General features: G+C 46.9%; 1 protein-coding gene across 1 annotated transcript in view; it reads right to left on the bottom strand.

The window, feature by feature from the left end:
- LOC121534948 (low-density lipoprotein receptor-related protein 8) overlaps nucleotides 1–18,099 on the bottom strand; it is a 210,083-nt gene that overhangs the window by 92,171 nt on the left and 99,813 nt on the right. The window lies entirely within an intron of this gene.

The following is an 18,099-nucleotide window of genomic DNA, read 5'->3' as shown; positions in this document are numbered from 1 at the left end:
CTTTCTGCTATATTGTCCTGGAACAGTGAACAAGACGACAGATCAGATACACCTTTTCTATAAGTATACATGAAGGGAAGTAATAATAATAAATAATAATAAATAATAATAATATGCCATTTAGCAGACGCTTTTATCCAAAGCGACTTACAGTCACGCGTGCATACATTTTTTTTTTTTGTATGGGTGGTCCCGGGGATCGAACCCACTACCTTGGCGTTACAAGCGCTGTGCTCTACCAGCTGAGCTACAGAGGACCACAAGTATACATGTTTTGATGGTCCTCCGTGATTCCACCCTACCTCGCTAGGAAATCAATGAGGTCTGGCATTTCACGTGAATCTCCGCAGATAGCCATTCATTTTTGAGTAACCCACTCGACCAAAGCCCCAGCCAAAATATTTCATGTGCCAGTGTAACGCTACTTTAGCGTGTAATTGCGAGGCCACTCATTGCGCTACAATGAGCTGGCACAGATCTCTCTCTCTCTCTCTCTCTCTCTCTCTCTCTCTCTCTCTCTCTCTCTCTCTCTCTCTCTCTCTCTCTCTCTCTCTCTCTCTCTCTCTCTCTCTCTCTCTCTCTCTCTCTCTCTCTCTCTCTGCATGTGAATGAGGCAAAGATAGACAAAAGGAATAATTGGAGCGTGGCGGAAGGTGTGCGCTGTACGTTCATTAGCATTAGCAGATGTAAAACAGAGGCTCCACTATCACTGCAAACATAGGTCTCTGTCTGACACCAACAAAAGAGCAATACACACTTACACACGATTTGTAGTATGTCAGAAGGTCAAGGTTTCTTGCTAAATGGTGCTATTCATTCATTCTCAAAGTTCTACTGAATGTCCATCAAAATCTGCTCAGAGCGTTCGCTAATAATGTGCTTCTGACACAGCAGGTTGATGAGTTCAACAAGGAGATGAGAGAAACATGTTCTTTTGATGAAGAGACGTTCACTATGGTGATATGAAGAGGTTTCCTGGCTCTCATTGGCACTGTTTAGTCGCTCGCTTCTCCATCCATTTTAATGCGACTGTGACAACGGGAGCCGCTCTCAGAGCCAGCTGTGATTATCTACTACCTGACACCACAGCAGCCATTAGGAAGTCTTCATTTGGACACCATCATGTGGACTACACACTGTGTTGAAAAGGCCAGCCCTTTTAAGCAGTTTAAGCACCCCTGAACTAGTAGTTTGTTGTACTTGCCCAACACCCCTTATTTTCTTATTAGTGGTACCTACAAGTCCCCCCACTTGTATCCGCCAATCACAGTCCGCTATTTCCCGTGCACCTCACTGAACTCCGCTCCTGCTCTTAGAGTGAGATTGTGGTCAGAAGAGAATGGACTCTTGACTATTCCTCAAGATTATCTGTATTTGACTTGTATAAATACTGTGATGTGTCATTGCATATTTAGTTGGGTGTTGCAAAGGCAGTTCAGATATTTACCATGTTTGTAATGTTTATAGAGTAATGTTCATGTGCATCATGCTACCAGTGTTGCCAACTAATTTTCAGGGGAAGTTGCTAGAGGCAGGTCGATTTGTTGCTAAAAGTTGCTAAATGACGTTGTGATGTCACTGCGTGATGACGTCATTACGTAATAACGTAAAACTGCGTAATTACGTAGAATACACAATAATGTTACTCAAATTGACTGGCCATGTCGGCGACAAATATGATTTCACATTTGTTAGTTTAGATTTGTTTATTATCACATATTTTTATTTGTAAAAACACATTTTATATGATCAGATATTTTTATTTTTTAAACACAACACATTTAATTATTGAACAATTACACATGACACATTTTTGAACTATTACATTTTATTTTCTTATTAACTAGTAAACCTACACATTCTGAACAATTATAGTTTTAAGCAGTGTATTGGTATTTAGTTAACATGCTACCTAACTGATCAACAATTACAGGTGCAAGCTAATAACAAGGTATATATGCTATCTTATTGAACAAGCAACTTAAGTCAAATAATGATGTGTGCGCTAGGCATCTCTCTCCAGGTTGTTGTGCTGCTTAGCCTGTGCACGAGCTGAGCGCCTGCTGTTGACGTCACTCACAATGCACTTTTGCAGCCAGGCACGTGTGTTGTGACTGAGAAAATCGTTTTTGTGTCATTTAGAGGGAAAATGTGTGCATTTTAGCATTTGAGTCACTTTTCAAAAGTTGCTAAAAGTTCCAAATACATGTTTAAAAGTAGCTAAATTTGTTGCTAGGTGCTGTTTGAAAATAAAGTTGCCAGGGTAGTCTGAAAAGTTGCTAAATCTAGCAACAAATTTGCTAAATTGGCATCACTGCATGCTACTGCTAGCCAGCTAAGCCAAGATCTTAGCTAGTAATGCTAGCTCGTTAGGCCTGGTGTAGCTCACATGTATCATTTCAGAGGTAATATTATTCTGTTCATAGTCTGTATATGCTCATAGTCATGTTTATGGACATTTACAACCTTTTTGCAGCCTCATGCAACCATGCACTGTATGTAGCCCTAGTAGTAGCATGTAGTCTAATTTAGCCTGTGCCCCTTTCCTCATGGCGCAGTTACTATTCTACACTGGTCGTGGTTTTGTGCACATGCGCAGACCCTAGTTACATTGCAGTCACGTTTAAGTTGCTAGTCCAGCTACTATTTTTCTCATTACATTGTTGTAGATCTGGCCTATGCTTATCAGTGGTTATTCTCTGTTGTGTGCATTATTCACCTGTACGCTGCATTGTATTTAGTCCTCCAATTGTGGAATTGCTTTCTGGTCATTATAGTGTTTATAGCAATGCATAGATATTATGTGATTACTGTATCCTACCTGGTATAAGCTATTCCTAGCACTCATACAACATTATGCAGTACGTGCATGTACATTATATCTTGCCTATACTGCCATTCCAGAGATACCCTGTATTTCTTTCTTTATATTCCTCCATAGAACCACTTTTACACTCTAACTCCCACTGTGAGCAGTCAATACAAGGCGTGTAACCAATCACACAGCGTCTGTTGGAGACAGACAGGGAGCCACTCACCAGCCAAACTGGCCATTCTCGAGCATGCCTCTTCCTTGCATTCTTGCGAACAGGGAAAAGCGGTGAGATATCTCACTCATATTCTCAAAGAACCGGGGTTACATAAGTAACCTTGAGGATTTATATTTCAAATACTTGTTTAGATGTCTCACTATGGGATTTGGCCAACTCCCGTAACGCAGACATGCTCTCCAAAGCCAGGGTAGTTCCAACAGCATCACCCCTCATAGGCTCCGACACTGAGGACAGCATGCGCAAATGAAGGTGCAGTGATGTCCAGTTGGTTAAAGTATGAGTGTCACGATCGTCGAAAGGAGTAGACCAATGCGCAGCGTGGAATGCGAACATACATTATTATATTCACCACACGAACAAAAACAACAAAACGATACGTGAAGTCCTTGGTAACAAACACTAACCATACACGGAACAAGATCCCACAATACACTGTGCCAAACAGGCTGCCTAAGTATGGTTCCCAATCAGAGACAACAAGCAACAGCTGATTCTCGTTGCCTCTGATTGAGAACCACCCCGGCCAACATAGATACACATGAACTAGATCCTAACATAGAAACACAAACACATAGAATCTACACACCCTGGCTCAACATATAAGAGTCCCAGAGCCAGGAAGTGACAGTACCCCCCCAAAGGCGCGGACTGCGACCGCGCCAAACATAAACAGAACAGGGGAGGGCCGGGTGGGCATTCCTCCTCGGAGGCTGATCCGGCTCCGGGCGTGACCACCACCCTCTAATAACCCCCCCGTAGTGCCCCTGGTCTGGTCTGGCCCCGCTGGCTGGAGCTGGACTGGACATCGGTGGAGCGGATTGCTTAGGCTCCGGTGTGGAGCAGCTGACCGGTACCTGACTAGGCACCGGTGAAACGGGCACGGGCTGTGCCGGACTGACGACACGCACCCCAGGCTTGGTGCGGGAAGCAGGAATGGGCCGGACCGGGCTGACGACGCGCACCCCTGGCTTGGTGCGGGGAGCAGGAACGGGCCGGACCGGGCTGACGACGCGCACCCCTGGCTTGGTGCGGGGAGCAGGAACGGGCCGGACCGGGCTGACGATGCGCACCACAGGCTTGGTGCGGGGAGCAGGAATGGGCCGGACCGGGCTGACGACGCACACCATAGGCTTGGTGCGGGGAGCAGGAACAGGCCGGGCCGGGCTGGCGACGCGCACCATTGGCTTGGTGCGGGGAGCAGGAACAGGCCGGGCTGGCAACGCGCACCATTGGCTTGGTGCGAGGGGCAGGAACAGGCCGGGCCATCGCCAACTGGGCCATCACCAACTTCTCCATCTCCTTACCCGGCGTTAGCTCCGAAACACGCTGCTTGGTCCAGTATTGGTGGAATCTTCTGTCACGATCGTCGAAAGGAGTAGACCAATGCGCAGCGTGGAATGCGAACATACTTTATTATATTCACCACACGAACAAAAACAACAAAACGATACGTGAAGTCCTTGGTAACAAACACTAACCATACACGGAACAAGATCCCACAATACACTGTGCCAAACAGGCTGCCTAAGTATGGTTCCCAATCAGAGACAACAAGCAACAGCTGATTCTCGTTGCCTCTGATTGAGAACCATCCCGGCCAACATAGATACACATGAACTAGATCCTAACATAGAAACACAAACACATAAAATCTACACACCCTGGCTCAACATATAAGAGTCCCAGAGCCAGGGCGTGACAATGAGGGGTGGCCCAACATGCCGCCTTGGAAATCTCTTGTAAAGCGATGCCTTTGAACAGTGCCCAAGAGGTAGCCAAACCTCTGGTGGAATGAGCCATCAGGCCCTCCGGGGGCTGTAAACCCTTGCTATTATAAAGTCATAATAATAACCTCCACTATCCAATGGGATAGCCGTTGACGAGAGATGGGCCCACCTTTGCAAGGGGGCGCCCGGGACCAGAAGAGTTGGTTATTCTTGAGCCATGCTCTCATTCTTTCCAAGTAGATGCCTAACGCACGTACTGGACATAAACGGTGGTGATGCCCTTCTTCCGTAGAGTTGAAGGGCGGCGGGTGAAGAAAATTGCAATTGCCGCTGACCATAGGCATAAAGACGGGGTTCGGTAACAATGTTACCTTGGAAAACCCTGGGGCAAACTGTAGGCACGAATGGTGGACTGACAGTGCGTGCAGCTCACTCACTTGCTTTGCGGATGTAAGGGCAATCAGCAGCCTTCTTGAAGGAGAGATATTTCAACTCCACGCTTTCCAGTGGCTCAAAAGGTTGCTGAGAAATCGCCTCAAGCACAACAGACAGGTCCCAAGAACACTTCTGAAAATAACACCACTTGTTTCCATACAGTGCGAGTGTAGAAGGGGCTCTTGCACTCTGGATAGTCTCAATGACTCAGAGAGGCAAGCCTGTCATATTCAGATTCATCCTCTCACGGGCCAGGCCCAGAGGGCAATGGTTTCCGGGTGAGGGTGGAAAATCCCTCTCAGTTCGCCTGGGTCAACAGATCCCTGCGTAACGGAAGTTGCCCGTGCTTGTCGTAAAGCAAGAGAATGATTTTCGCAAACCTGAGTCTGCCAGGCCATCGAGGGGATACCAATATCAGGGATAATCCTTGCTCTCTCACTCTGTTCAGAGTGGGGAGAATCAAGCATAGAGGAGGAAATGCGTAGAGCATCACCCGTGGCCAAGGGCGTGACAGCTCGTCTAGACCCAGTGCTGCATATCTCGCTATCGCAATGAACAACGGGCAGTGCGTGTCTTTGTGCAATGCGAAGATCCAAGATCTGGTTCACCACCTAGAGATTTCCTCTGAACAACAAGTCAGCTCCCACATTCAATACGCCTGGGACATGAGTCGTGCGTAGCGAAAGTAGGTGTGCCCTGCTCCACAGAATAATCTTGACAGTTGGTCTGTGTAGATGCAGAGAACGAGTGCCACCCTGGTGGTTGATGTATGCCACCACAGTCATATTGTCTGTCCTGACAAGGATGTGACAATTCCGAAAGAAGGGCAGAAAGTGCATCAATGCATGAAGCACTGTTAGCAGTTTGAAGTAATTTACAGTACCAGTCAAAGGTTTCTTTTTTTACTATTTTCTACATTGTAAAATAATAGTGAAGACATCAAAAACTATGAAATAACACATATGGAATCACGTAGTAACCAAAAAAGTATTAAACAAATCAAAATAGATTTTAGATTTTAAATTCATCAAATCTGCCTTGATGACAGATTTCCACACGCTTGGCATTCTCTCAACCAGCTTCACTTGGAATGCTTTTCCAACAGTCTTGAAGGAGTTCCCACATGCTGAGCACTTGTTGGCTGTTTTTCCTTCACTCTGCGGTCCAACTCATCCCAAACCATCTCGATTTGGTTGAGGTCGGGTGATTGTGGAGGCCAGGTCATCTGATGCAGCACTCCATCACTCTCATTCTTGGTCAAATAGCCCTTACATAGCCTGGAGGTGTGTTGGGTCATTGTCCTGTTGATAAAGAAATGATAGTCCCACTAGTCTCCCGAGTGGCGCAGTGGTCTAAGGCACTGCATCGCAGTGGTAGCTGTGCCACTAGAGATCCTGGTTCGAATCCAGGCTCTGTCGTAGCCGGCCGCGACCGGGAGACCCATGGGCGGCGTGCAATTGGCCCAGCGTCGCCCAGGGTAGGGGAGGGAATGGCCGGCAGGGATGTAGCTCAGTTGATAGAGCATGGCGTTTGCAACGTCAGGGTTGTGGGTTTGATTCCCACAGGGGGTATGAAATTTTTTTATGTATGCACTAACTGTAAGTCGCTCTGGATAAGAGCGTCTGCTAAATGACTAAAATGTAATGTAAATGTAAATGTAAGCGCAAACCAGATGGGATGGCGTATCGCTGCAGAATGCTGTGGTAGCCATGCTGGTTAAGTGTGCCTTGAATTCTAAATAAATCACTGACAGCGTCACCAGCAAAGCACCCCCACATCATCACACCTCCTCCTCCATGCTTCACGGTGGGAACCACACTTGCGGAGATCATCCGTTCACCTACTCTGCATCTCACAAAGACACAGCGGATGGAACCAAAAATCTCACATTTGGACTCATCATACCAAAGGACAGATTTCCACCAGTCTAATGTCCATTGCTCGTGTTTCTTGGCCCAAGCAAGTCTCTTCTTCTTATTGATGTCCTTTAGTAGTGGTTTCTTTGCAGCAATTCGACCATGAAGGCCTGATGCATGCAGTCTCCTCTGAACAGTTGATGTTGAGATGTGTCTGTTACTTGAACTCTGTGAAGCATTTATTTGGGCTGTAATTTCTGAGGCTGGTAACTCTAATGAACTTATCCTCTGCAGCGGAGGTAACTCTGGGTCTTCCATTCCTGTGGCGGTCCTCATGAGAGCCAGTGTCATCATAGTGCTTGATGGTTTTTACGACTGCACTTGAAGAAACTTTAAAAGTTCTTGAAATGTTCTTTATTGACTGACCTTCATGTCTTAAAGTAATGATGAACTGTCGTTTCTCTTTGCTTATTTGAGCTGTTCTTGCCATAGTATGGACTTGGTATTTTACCAAATAGGGCTATCTTCTGTATATCACCCCTACCTTGTCACAACACAACTGATTGGCTCAAACGCATTAAGAAGGAAAGAAATTCCACAAATTAACTTTTAACAAGTCACACCTGTTAATTAAAATGGATTCCAGGTGACTACCTCATAAAGCTGGTTGAGAGAATGCCAAGAGTGTGCAAAGCTGTCATCAAGGCAAAGGGTGGCTACTTTGAAGAATTTCAAATATAAAATATATTTTGATTTGTTTAACACTTTTTTGGTTATTACATGTGTTATTTCATATTTCATAGTTTTGATGTCTTCACTATTATTCAACAATGTAGAAAATAGTAAAAATAAAGAAAATCCCTGGAATGAGTAGGTGTGTCCAAACTTTTGACTAGTATTGTATGAGCGTGGCGGAGCTGTGGAGACCACAATCCGTATATTGCTCTTCCGTCGTGAACTGTGCCCCACCTTGTGAGTGACACATCTGTTATCACCATCTCAACAAGCTCTATTTCTGTGGCCTTATTGAAAACTTTAAAGACTTTACCTCCAAGATTGGTAAAATGAGTTGTGGTATTGAGTAGAAAGACATGACTATAGTTTCTATGTTGTATGTTCTTTGTTCATGTTCTAGTTCATGTGTTTCTATGTTGGACGGGGTGGTTCCCAATCAGAGGCAGCTGTTGCTTGTTGTCTCTGATTGGGACCATACTTAGGCAGCCTGTTTTGCACTTGTCATTTGTGGGATCTTGTTCCGGAGACGTTTGTGTTTTGTTAACCCTAGGACTTCACGTATCGTTTTGTTGTTTTGTTAGTGTCATTAAGTACTCATTAAAAGATGTACGCATATCACGCTGTGCCTTGGTCCGTCTCTTACAACGATCGTGACAGAAGATCCCACCAAATAAGGACCAAGCAGCGTGTCCAGGAGCAAACGCCGGAGGTAACGCTAGTGGATGTCCTCCTCGGTTGGGGGAAGATCACTGAGGAGGAGGCCGTCCGCTACCGGAGGGCGATGAGGGAGGATGCCCAGGCAGGAGAGGAGAAGCGGCGCCAACCGGGCCGTCGTCGGACAGGTGAGAGGCAACCCCAATAAAAAATGTGGGGGGGCACACGGCATGGACGACGGGGCTGCTGGAGGCAGCTACAGGGCGAGTTTGTGGACTAGGAGAGGAGGCCACCAGGTTACGGGGGCCATTGGTCAGGAGGGAGAAGGAGAGTGTGGAGGCACGGCGAGAGGAACTGAGTAGGCAGCAGAGGGAGCGGAGGTTTATGAGGAAACCCAGTCCCGCTCCTCGCACCAAGCAAGTGGAGTGTGTCACCAGTCCGGTCCAGCCCGTTCCTGATTCCCGCACAAAGCCAGTGGTGTGTGTTCCCAGTACGGTCAGGCCCGTTCCTGCTCCCCGCACGAAGTTAGTGGTGCGTGTTCCCAGTACGGCCCAACCCGTTCCTGCTCCCCGCACTAAGTTAGTGGTGCGTGTTCCCAGTCCGGCCCGACCCGTTCCTGCTCCCCGCACTAAGTTAGTGGTGCGTGTTCCCAGTACGGCCCAACCCGTTCCTGCTCCCCACACTAAGTTAGTGGTGCGTGTTCCCAGTACGGCCCAACCCGTTCCTGCTCCCCGCACCAAGCCAGTGGTGCGTGTCGTCAGCCTGGTCCGGCCTGTTCCTGCTCCCCGCACCAAGCCAGTGGTGCGCGTTGTCAGCCCGGTCCGGCCTGTTCCTGCTCCCCGCACCAAGCCAGTGGTGCGCGTCGCCAGCCCGGTCCGGCCTGTTCCTGCTCCCCGCACCAAGCCAGTGGTGCGCGTCGCCAGCCCGGTCCGGCCTGTTCCTGCTCCCCGCACCAAGCCAGTGGTGCGCGTCGCCAGCCCGGTCCGGCCTGTTCCTGCAAACTCCAAGGTCATTTGCCCCTCTGCTGTTTGTCTTCTGTTGCCCTGTACCCGCCGTATACATCCCACTTTTCATGTGTCTAAAATCAAACCCATGTCTCACAGCCCTTTGTCTCCTGTTTCCAGGCCCACCCCTCTCCCCCGTTTCATTGACGGCCATCCGGCGTACACGGTGAGGCGTCTACTGAAGGTTTGACCTCGGGGCAGGGGATTCCAGTACCTGGTTGACTGCGAGGATTATGGCCTGGAGGAGAGGTGCTGGGTCCCCGCTAGGGTCATCCTGGACCCAGGCCTCATCTCTTAGTTCCAACGCCGGCTCCCCAGTCAACAAGGTATGCGCCCAGGTAGGACGCCAGGTGGTGCCCCTAGAGGGGGGGAAGGGGGTTTCTGTCACACCCTGATCTGTTTCACCTGTCTTTGTGATTGTCTCCATCCCCCTCCAGGTGTCGCCCATCTTCCCCATCATATTTATACCTGTTTTCTCTGTTTGTCTGTTGCCAGTTTGTTTTGTTTGTCAAGCCTACCAGCGTTTTTCCCCTTGCTCCTGTCTTTTCTAAAGTTCCTGTTTTATAGTTTTCCCGGTTTTGACCACTCTGCCTGCCCTGACCCTGAGCCTGCCTGCCGTCCTGTACCTTGTCCCACCACACTGGATTACTGACCTCTGCCTGCCCTGACCCTGAGACTGCTTGCCGTTCTGTACCATTTGGACTCTGATCTGGATTATTGACCTCTGCCTGCCCTTGACTTGTCGTTTTGCCTGCCCCCTGTTCTAGTAATAAACTTTTGTTACTTCGACACTGTCTGCATCTGGGTCTTCCTTAAAACGTGATAATTGTTAACACTTTAATCAAACCAGTAGGCCTATATCAATATATTTATTAATACCATATAAGTATCATGACATTAGCTTTTATAACCTTCAATCCGCTTTCTTTTATCATATTTTGGACCAGAATAAGGCTCGCTCTCCACTACCTATTGTTCCTGCAGTGAGGATTCAACATCTTTATCGAATGTTTTCAGAATTTATCTGCAGATAATTACAAAAATCAGTAGAAGCCTTATCAGTATGCAAATTAGGGAACCAATGAATGGCTCTCACTGATGTGATTCGGTTCCGTTCACCTAAAAAGAGCCGTTCGTTCGCGAACAAGCCAGCACGTTGAGCGTAGGCATACGGAATTGACGAGTCGCTTTAGATCGGCTTTTTAGCCGACGGCCGGAGCATATGGAAAACACTGGGGGAGTGCCAGAGACTAAGATCCCTGCCCTTGCAGCACGTTGCCCACAAGTCGGAAGACTCTTGCTCACCAGTGGTTCAGGAGAGCCCTCTGGTGGCATTGGAGCGAGTTGCCCCTTTGGCGTAATTTTGCTCTGTACCCTTAGCAAGACACCTGGACACGACAGAGACTTCTTTATTACAAATGCTAGTGTTTAAACACTAGGATTTGGGGAGCTCGGTGCCAACTGGCAAGTTGTCTTCCTACCTCGGTTGGTTGTGAGAGCGCAGAAGGTAGAGCAGTGGCACGGGGAGCACTCGGGGGTTGAGTGAGAAAGGAAATGCTGCACGAGGGGTAGTGTTCTAGGAGCACAGATGGGCATCTCCCCCATTTTGATGGGGGGAGGGGGGGTGAAGTGTTGGCTGCCCCTCTCTACAGCTGGGGACGTTTCCCTAGGTCTGACATCCCATCATCCCTCCCGGGGAGTCGCAGGGGTGGGACCCCGATGCGGTAGCAGAGAAGGACCGCTTATCCCACTGTCGGCTTCTGTTAGGAGAGCCAAACTGTGGGTTGGCAGCCTGCTGTGTCGCTGGGGGTTTTGCATTATGGAAAACCGTGGTGCCAGCCAGTTTCCCCAATCCCTCCCGCGAAGCCTCTGCTCTTGGAGGGGAGACTGGGCTGCCACAGTTCCCAGGCCTCCGGGGCAAACAGAAGTTGAAGGCTTCACCTTCTTTCTTGCGAAGTTCGCACTGTGACAGAAGGCCCAAACGGCTTCTTCAGCACGATAGGTCTCTCCCCCCATACCACCACATTGCTCATGGTGTGCCAACAGCCTTGGAAGGCATCCCTAGAGGCTCACAGATCTCACACCATTGGTCTTGGTTGGCTGTGCCTTTGACTAAGAGAGTGCTCATCTCTTGTAGAAAATTGGCCTGGTATGCCCATACTGAACGTGCCGCAGCAACGCAGACCTTTTGAAATATGGAGGCGGCAAAGAGCTCCGTCTTCCCAGGGAGAGCAGTGCTGGTCATAGACAAGGCACTTGGGTTGAAGTGGCTAGCCAGTGACTGCTCGACCACCGGATGCTTGCCGAGGCCCAATTCCTCCATGCCGTGGATGTTTGCAAACAAAGTGCCTGGTTTGGACCTGGCTGGACAGGGGCTTGTCACAGTTAAGTTTGGCTTACGCCACGCATGCTGGGACCACTGGGAAGAGTTTGTTCCCCGGTATGATGCGAGAGGGGAGTTTCTTCCCATCGAACCAGTCCCTTTTGGCGCTACCATCCCCTATGGGTGCGGGTCAGTCAATACCAAGTCCAGCCACTGCCTGTTTACAGACCGTTAAGCCTGAACGTTTCATTGGGAGCCGATACTGCACTGAGGGCAGAGGAGAGTCTCGAACCTTGACCTTGGTTTTGACTCTCCCCTTCCTCCTCTCCCTCTTTGATTACTATTTCTTCTTCATCAATATTGAGGTGCTCGTCATCCACGCCCCCGCAGTTTCGGTATGATACAGCGAGTCGAGGGTCCAGTATTCCATTTCCTCCTCCCAGGTTTTGTGGGTGACGAGTCGTTTGGGGTTAGCCCTGCTCACTTGACAGAGAAGGGAGTTTGCAGGCAGAGCCCCACAGTGCACGCAGAACTCTGGGTTAGCGAGTGAAGCAGCAGCATGCTCAAAGCCCAAGAAGGCAATAAACATTGGATGTGTATCCTTGCCTGCTATCTAGGGATGTGCATATTTCCCTTTCAAGACGATTCGATATGAACAGTGCATTCGGAAATTATTCAGACCCCTTCCTTTTTCCACATTTTGTTACGTTACAGCCTTATTCTAAAATTGATTTTCTTTTTATGTCCCCCATCAATCTACGCACAATAGCCCATAATGACAAAGCGAAAACTGGTTTTTAGATTTTTTTTGCACATTTAGAAAAACTAGAAAACAGAAATACCTCATTTACATAAGTAATCAGACCCTTTGCTATGAGACTAGAAATTGAGCTCAGGTGCATCCTGTTTCCATTGATCCTCCTTAAGATTGGAGTCCACCTGTGGTAAATTCAATTGATTGGACATGATTTGGAAAGGCACACAACTGTCTATATAAGGTCCCACAGTTGACAGTGCATGTCAGACCAAAAACAAAGCCATGAGGTTGAAGGAATTGTCCGTAGAGCTCCGAGACAGGATTGTGTCGAGGCACAGATCTGGGGAAGGGTACCAAAGAAATGTATGCAGCATTGAAATCACCATCACCCACTAAATAAATGTAATTTTTGCTAATTCAAAGTGTTTGCGCTAGTAATGTATCAATATTTATCTTTAAAAATTAGCTATGACATAGCCAATGAATATATAGCACAACTTCGGATTTCACCCATTCTCAAAATCGAATAGTTTAGACGTTTGGAGGTTTTTATAGGGTGAACTTTTCTTCTCCTCCACTTTGACCATGCAGTGCCGGTAGCAGAAGCGATTGCTGTCCTCATTATGAAATGATCAACTATCCCTTGTATATCTAAAAATGACCATATTCAGTAATTGTTTAAACCAAAACTACCAAAACGATTGGCGATTGTGAACCTGAACAATCAACATCAAATGGAATGTAGCCTAAGCCCTGATCAGCAGGTAGGCTATAGCCTGTAGCCAAATGAGAGTAGTGTCTCAGGCGGTAGCTTAGGCTACTTTATTCCGGTAAAACCACATTTTCAACAGTGCATTTAATGACAATAATCTAGCAAATTACATTGGTGTCACTCAACTAATAAAGCCTAATATTGCGCTAGCCATTTTACAAACATTTGAATGCTGAAAGTGATGCGCGGCCTACCTCTCGTTGGTCAGCGCGTGAAGAAGCGCACAGGGCACAGTTTGACTAGGCTACTGATACTGCTTGGGTTGTTCGGCATGCAACACAGTTACATACTTAGTTCAACACTGAAGGAGAGGACACATCAGTTGTCACAAAACATGAGGTATTTTCAGAAGGTATAAAGAAAGTAATATGAGCAAAAACATGTGAACCGGCGATTCGTAACGTTTTTATCGATTTTATGACCGATGCATGCTACATTTGGATCGGTTTTGGGTCCCTGCGAATCGATGCACTCGCATCCTAAACATTTGAACCGGGGACCAATGCGTATCGGTGAATTGTTACATCCCTACTGCTATCATAGGCTGTCATTGTAAATAAGAATTTGTTCTTAACTGACTTGCCTAGTTAAATAAAGGTTAAATAAAAAATTTAATAAAATCATAGCCCCGCATTGGCACAGGTGTGCCGGTCTGGGGCTGGGGCAGGAGGCCTGCTAGGTTCTCCCTGTGCAGGGGCAGCAGGCGCCATGGCTATGAGAAATGGTATTCCTTGTGCAAAGTGTAAGCTAGCTAGCGTTCGTCTCACGGCTAATAGCCTAGCTAGTTAGCACACTGCTAGCCAGAAAAGGTGTGTGCTTTCTTTAGTGTAGCTAGCCTTGCGTCGAGTTACACGGGTTAGCTTAAGCCTTGCGGCGAGAGATAGCCCCTTGTGTGGTTAGCTAGCCTTGCAGCTAGTTAGCCAAGTTAGCTAAAGTCTTGCAGTGATGGCTAACCAAATCTTGATAGCTAGCCGTGTGTCGCTAATTAAACAGAGACTGACGAGTAGAAAATTTATTCTACTTGAAGCAAAACATTTCAGTCGGTACTCAACAATATTGACAGGAATGTTAGCCTCACGGTTCACCTGAGAACGGTTCAGTAGGAAACCAGAAATCTACTTGTGCTGAGGAGAGCTTTAGTGAATGAAGTCACTTCCTCAAGTAAGAGAGGTGAGAATGACCAGTTTGGCGGGTGAGTTGCTACCTTTATGGAGGAGAGGGGTTCACCTAATTTGCCATTCGACCTGTCTGTCTCCAACAGACGCTGTGTGATTGGTTACTTCGAGCTTGTGGTCACGCCCAGGCATTACCCATAGTGAGACATTGAAATGAGTATTTGAAATAGAACCAAGTGCAATAATTTACTGTACTGTAGTTTTGGAAACCAGGTGTAATGGTTTGACCCTGCTGCCAATACAACATGAATCCATAAGTGATTCATTTTCATTGAATGGATAATTAATGGAGTTTGAACATGGGTTGAAAGCTATCTCTCCTCTTGCACTACACTATTGTGGATGTAAAAAGCATACAAACAAGTTAATAGTTTAACTGTATCTCTGTTAGGAGCAAAAAATAAAAAATAAAACTTACCACTGTCTGTTGGAGTTCCCAAGATGTTGATAAAGAGGCCCAAACACTGAATTTTGCTGCCCAAATTTTTGGGCCTCAATCCCAAAGAATTTACCATTGACTGAAACGCTACATAAATATAACACATATATGATTTGTCGTGATCTCTATCTCAGTTCTAGCCCACACAGAGACAAAATCCCTTACTCATCTTTAATTGGATTTCCAATACAAACAAGTTATTATTCAACGGTCCCTGTCTCTCTAACTCGCCCTCACACTTATCTTTCTGTGGATGACATTAACATTAGCGACTTGTGGGACGTTCCTTTCTTCATTCTTTATTCATGAGATACCGGTCCACAACTTGATAAAGCGGTACAAAATGAGAAAAAAAATATGTCAAAGATAAATCATATTTTTCCAATTCCCTTCCTGCATGCAAATTCCTTTTTAATAACATAAGCTATTGTAGGCCAGCCCAGCCCCAGAAGTGACTCTTATCAACTATATACAAGAATTTGCTATGTGTTGTCTTAGGAATGTATCATTCTCTGTGTTGGTCTTGCCAACCCCCATTGTCACACCTCTGAGAAGCAGAGGTTACATCATGCAGGTCTGATATCTGATTGGAGGTTAACTTTACAGTATTACTATTGGTTAACAACTCATGTTTTTAATCCAAACAATTTAGATGCTTATAAAAGGGTAGAAGATTCATTGTTCCTTCTCTTGTTTGTTCCTGACCTGCTGTGCTGAGATACTCTTTCTTTCGCTCTCCACCACATGGACTTTTGGGTCATGGCCTTTCAGGCTATGGGTTCTCTCTCTCTCTCTGACCATGCTTAGAATAATGCCTTGTAATGCTTGTTAATGCCTTGTAACTTAAGCTTTATGCTTCGTATGTGAATCCATTCGTTTTACAAAGTAATTAAATACAGTTGTATTTAGAATCCATTCTCAGACCTTTCATCATTGCCTATTACTGTAACTCAACCATAGTCTCTTGCATATTACTAATTATCTTTATGGAGTCAGATAAACATTTTAATAGGCTAATTGCTTAGTCTTATTTTTGCGAGTCGCATATGATGAATTTATAATATACACATATAAAAAATTACTGCCCACTACACAATGACAAACATTGTAGTCCTGTGCGATCGACCAATGGTTCACCAATCACAAGATGAAAACGTGGTACCTGTGATGTAGTATTCAGGTTGCTATGGTCTAAGTCTTGATTCCCCCTTGGTCTTGACTCGGCTGGAATACCTGTAGTCTCAGAAGTCTTGACTCTGACTCGAATAGTTTTGGTCTCTGTCTTGACACGGAGTAGAACCCCCTTGGTCCCCCCTGGAATATCTCAGTTCTCGGTCTTGACTTGGACTGGAATAGCTCTGGTCCCGGTCTTGACTCGGACTGAAATAGTTGTGGTCTCTGTCTTAACCTGGACTTGAAAAGCTCCAGTCTCTGTCTTGACGAATCGAATAGCTCTGGTTCCTCTTGAAGGCGGTCTCGACTACAACTCGGGTTGGTACAAGAGAAACATGTGCTGACAGTATAAATGTCAATCAGATAAACTTAGAAAAACATCTTAACGTCATTCCTCTAAATGATCTGCTTGAAAAGACAAGATAATGAGCTTGTCTGAAGTCCACAGTGCTTCCATGACTCAGGGGAAAACCGACTGCGATGGGGAAACAGAACGTTTCAGAACCTCTTTGATCTCCCACTTCCCAAGTCCCACACCTGTTGCCCAGCTCACTCCAGACAAGCCGCAAAAACGGATCCCCCGCCCTTCCCCTCCTCCCGGATGAGCACGGTCTCAGTCAGTCTGACACAGCCTAATCGAAAGTAAGGAAGTGCTCCCCCTTTCCCCCTCCTACTCTAAGAGCTTGGCAGGCCACACCTCTGCCTCTCTCCAACACCAGACGCTGGTGTAATGGGGAAGTGTGGGGGCGAGGGAAAGCGAGCCGAGGCAAGGGCCCTGGCTGGACGCGTGAGTGAGAGGCAGCTGAACTGGTGCCTGAGTGGAGTAGCAGGGGAAATTACAAATGACGGGTCTAGGTTTCAAGAGCCAAATTAGATGCTGTATGTCTGGCTGGCGCATTGGAGCGGAGAGAAGAGGAGCTGCATAATATTCAGATGGGGTGAGAGTGTGAAGAATAGAGCTGTAATTAAATCGGCCTGGCCTATTAGCCTCTCAAGTGCAGAGGTCTGATGATCTGGGATGTTAGTTGGTTAGGTCCTCATATTCCCTCGACCTATTGATGAATGATACTTTGGTACCATTATCTCTGGGAATGTTTTGGCGAGCATCAATTTGACGAGCTTCCAAGAAACAGAAAAATATTAAGCTCAATCACTGAGCAGAATGAGGTAGAGGGATAGAGTGGAGAGGAAGAGAAGGTAGGGTAAATGCTGTGTCACTGGATGGGTAAATACATTGAACAAAAATATAAACGCAACCTGCAACACCAGTCAGTATCTGGCGTGACCACAATTTGCCTCATGCAGCGCGACATCTCCTTCGCATAGAGTTGATCAGGCTATTGATTGTAGCCTGTGGAATGTTGTCCCACTCCTCTTCAATGGTTGTGCGAAGTTGCTGGATATTGGCGCGAACTGGAACACGCTGTCGTACACGTTGATCCATAGCATCCCAAACATTGTCATTGGGTGACATGTCTGGTGAGTATGCAGATCTTTGCAACATGGGGCTGTGCATTATCATGCTGAAACATTAGGTGATGGTGGAGGATGAATGGCACAATGGGCCTCAGGATCTCATCACGGTATCTCTGTGCATTCAAATTGCCATCGATAAAATGCAATTGCGTTCGTTGTCTGTAGCTGCCCATAGCATTGTCTAATGCCCATAGCATAACCCCACCGCCACCATGGGGCACTCTGTTCACAACGTTGACATCAGCAAACCACTCGCCCACACGATGCCATACGATGCCATCTACCCGGTACAGTTGGAACCGGGATTCATCCGTGAAGAGCACACTTCTCCAGCGTGCCAGTGGCCATCGAAGGTGAGCATTTGCCCACTGAAGTCAGTTACAACGCCAAACTGCAGTCATGTCAAGACCCTGGTGAGAACGACGAGATGAGCTTCCCTGAGACGGTTTCTGACAGTTTGTGCAGAAATTCTTTGGTTGTGCAAACCCACAGTTTCATCAGCTGTCCGGATGGCTGGTCT

This window comes from Coregonus clupeaformis, chromosome 21, assembly GCF_020615455.1.
Source record: "Coregonus clupeaformis isolate EN_2021a chromosome 21, ASM2061545v1, whole genome shotgun sequence".
NCBI classification, from domain to species: domain Eukaryota; kingdom Metazoa; phylum Chordata; class Actinopteri; order Salmoniformes; family Salmonidae; genus Coregonus; species Coregonus clupeaformis.
Note: the sequence above shows the minus strand (reverse complement) of the source record. Positions and strands in the feature narration are given on the sequence as shown.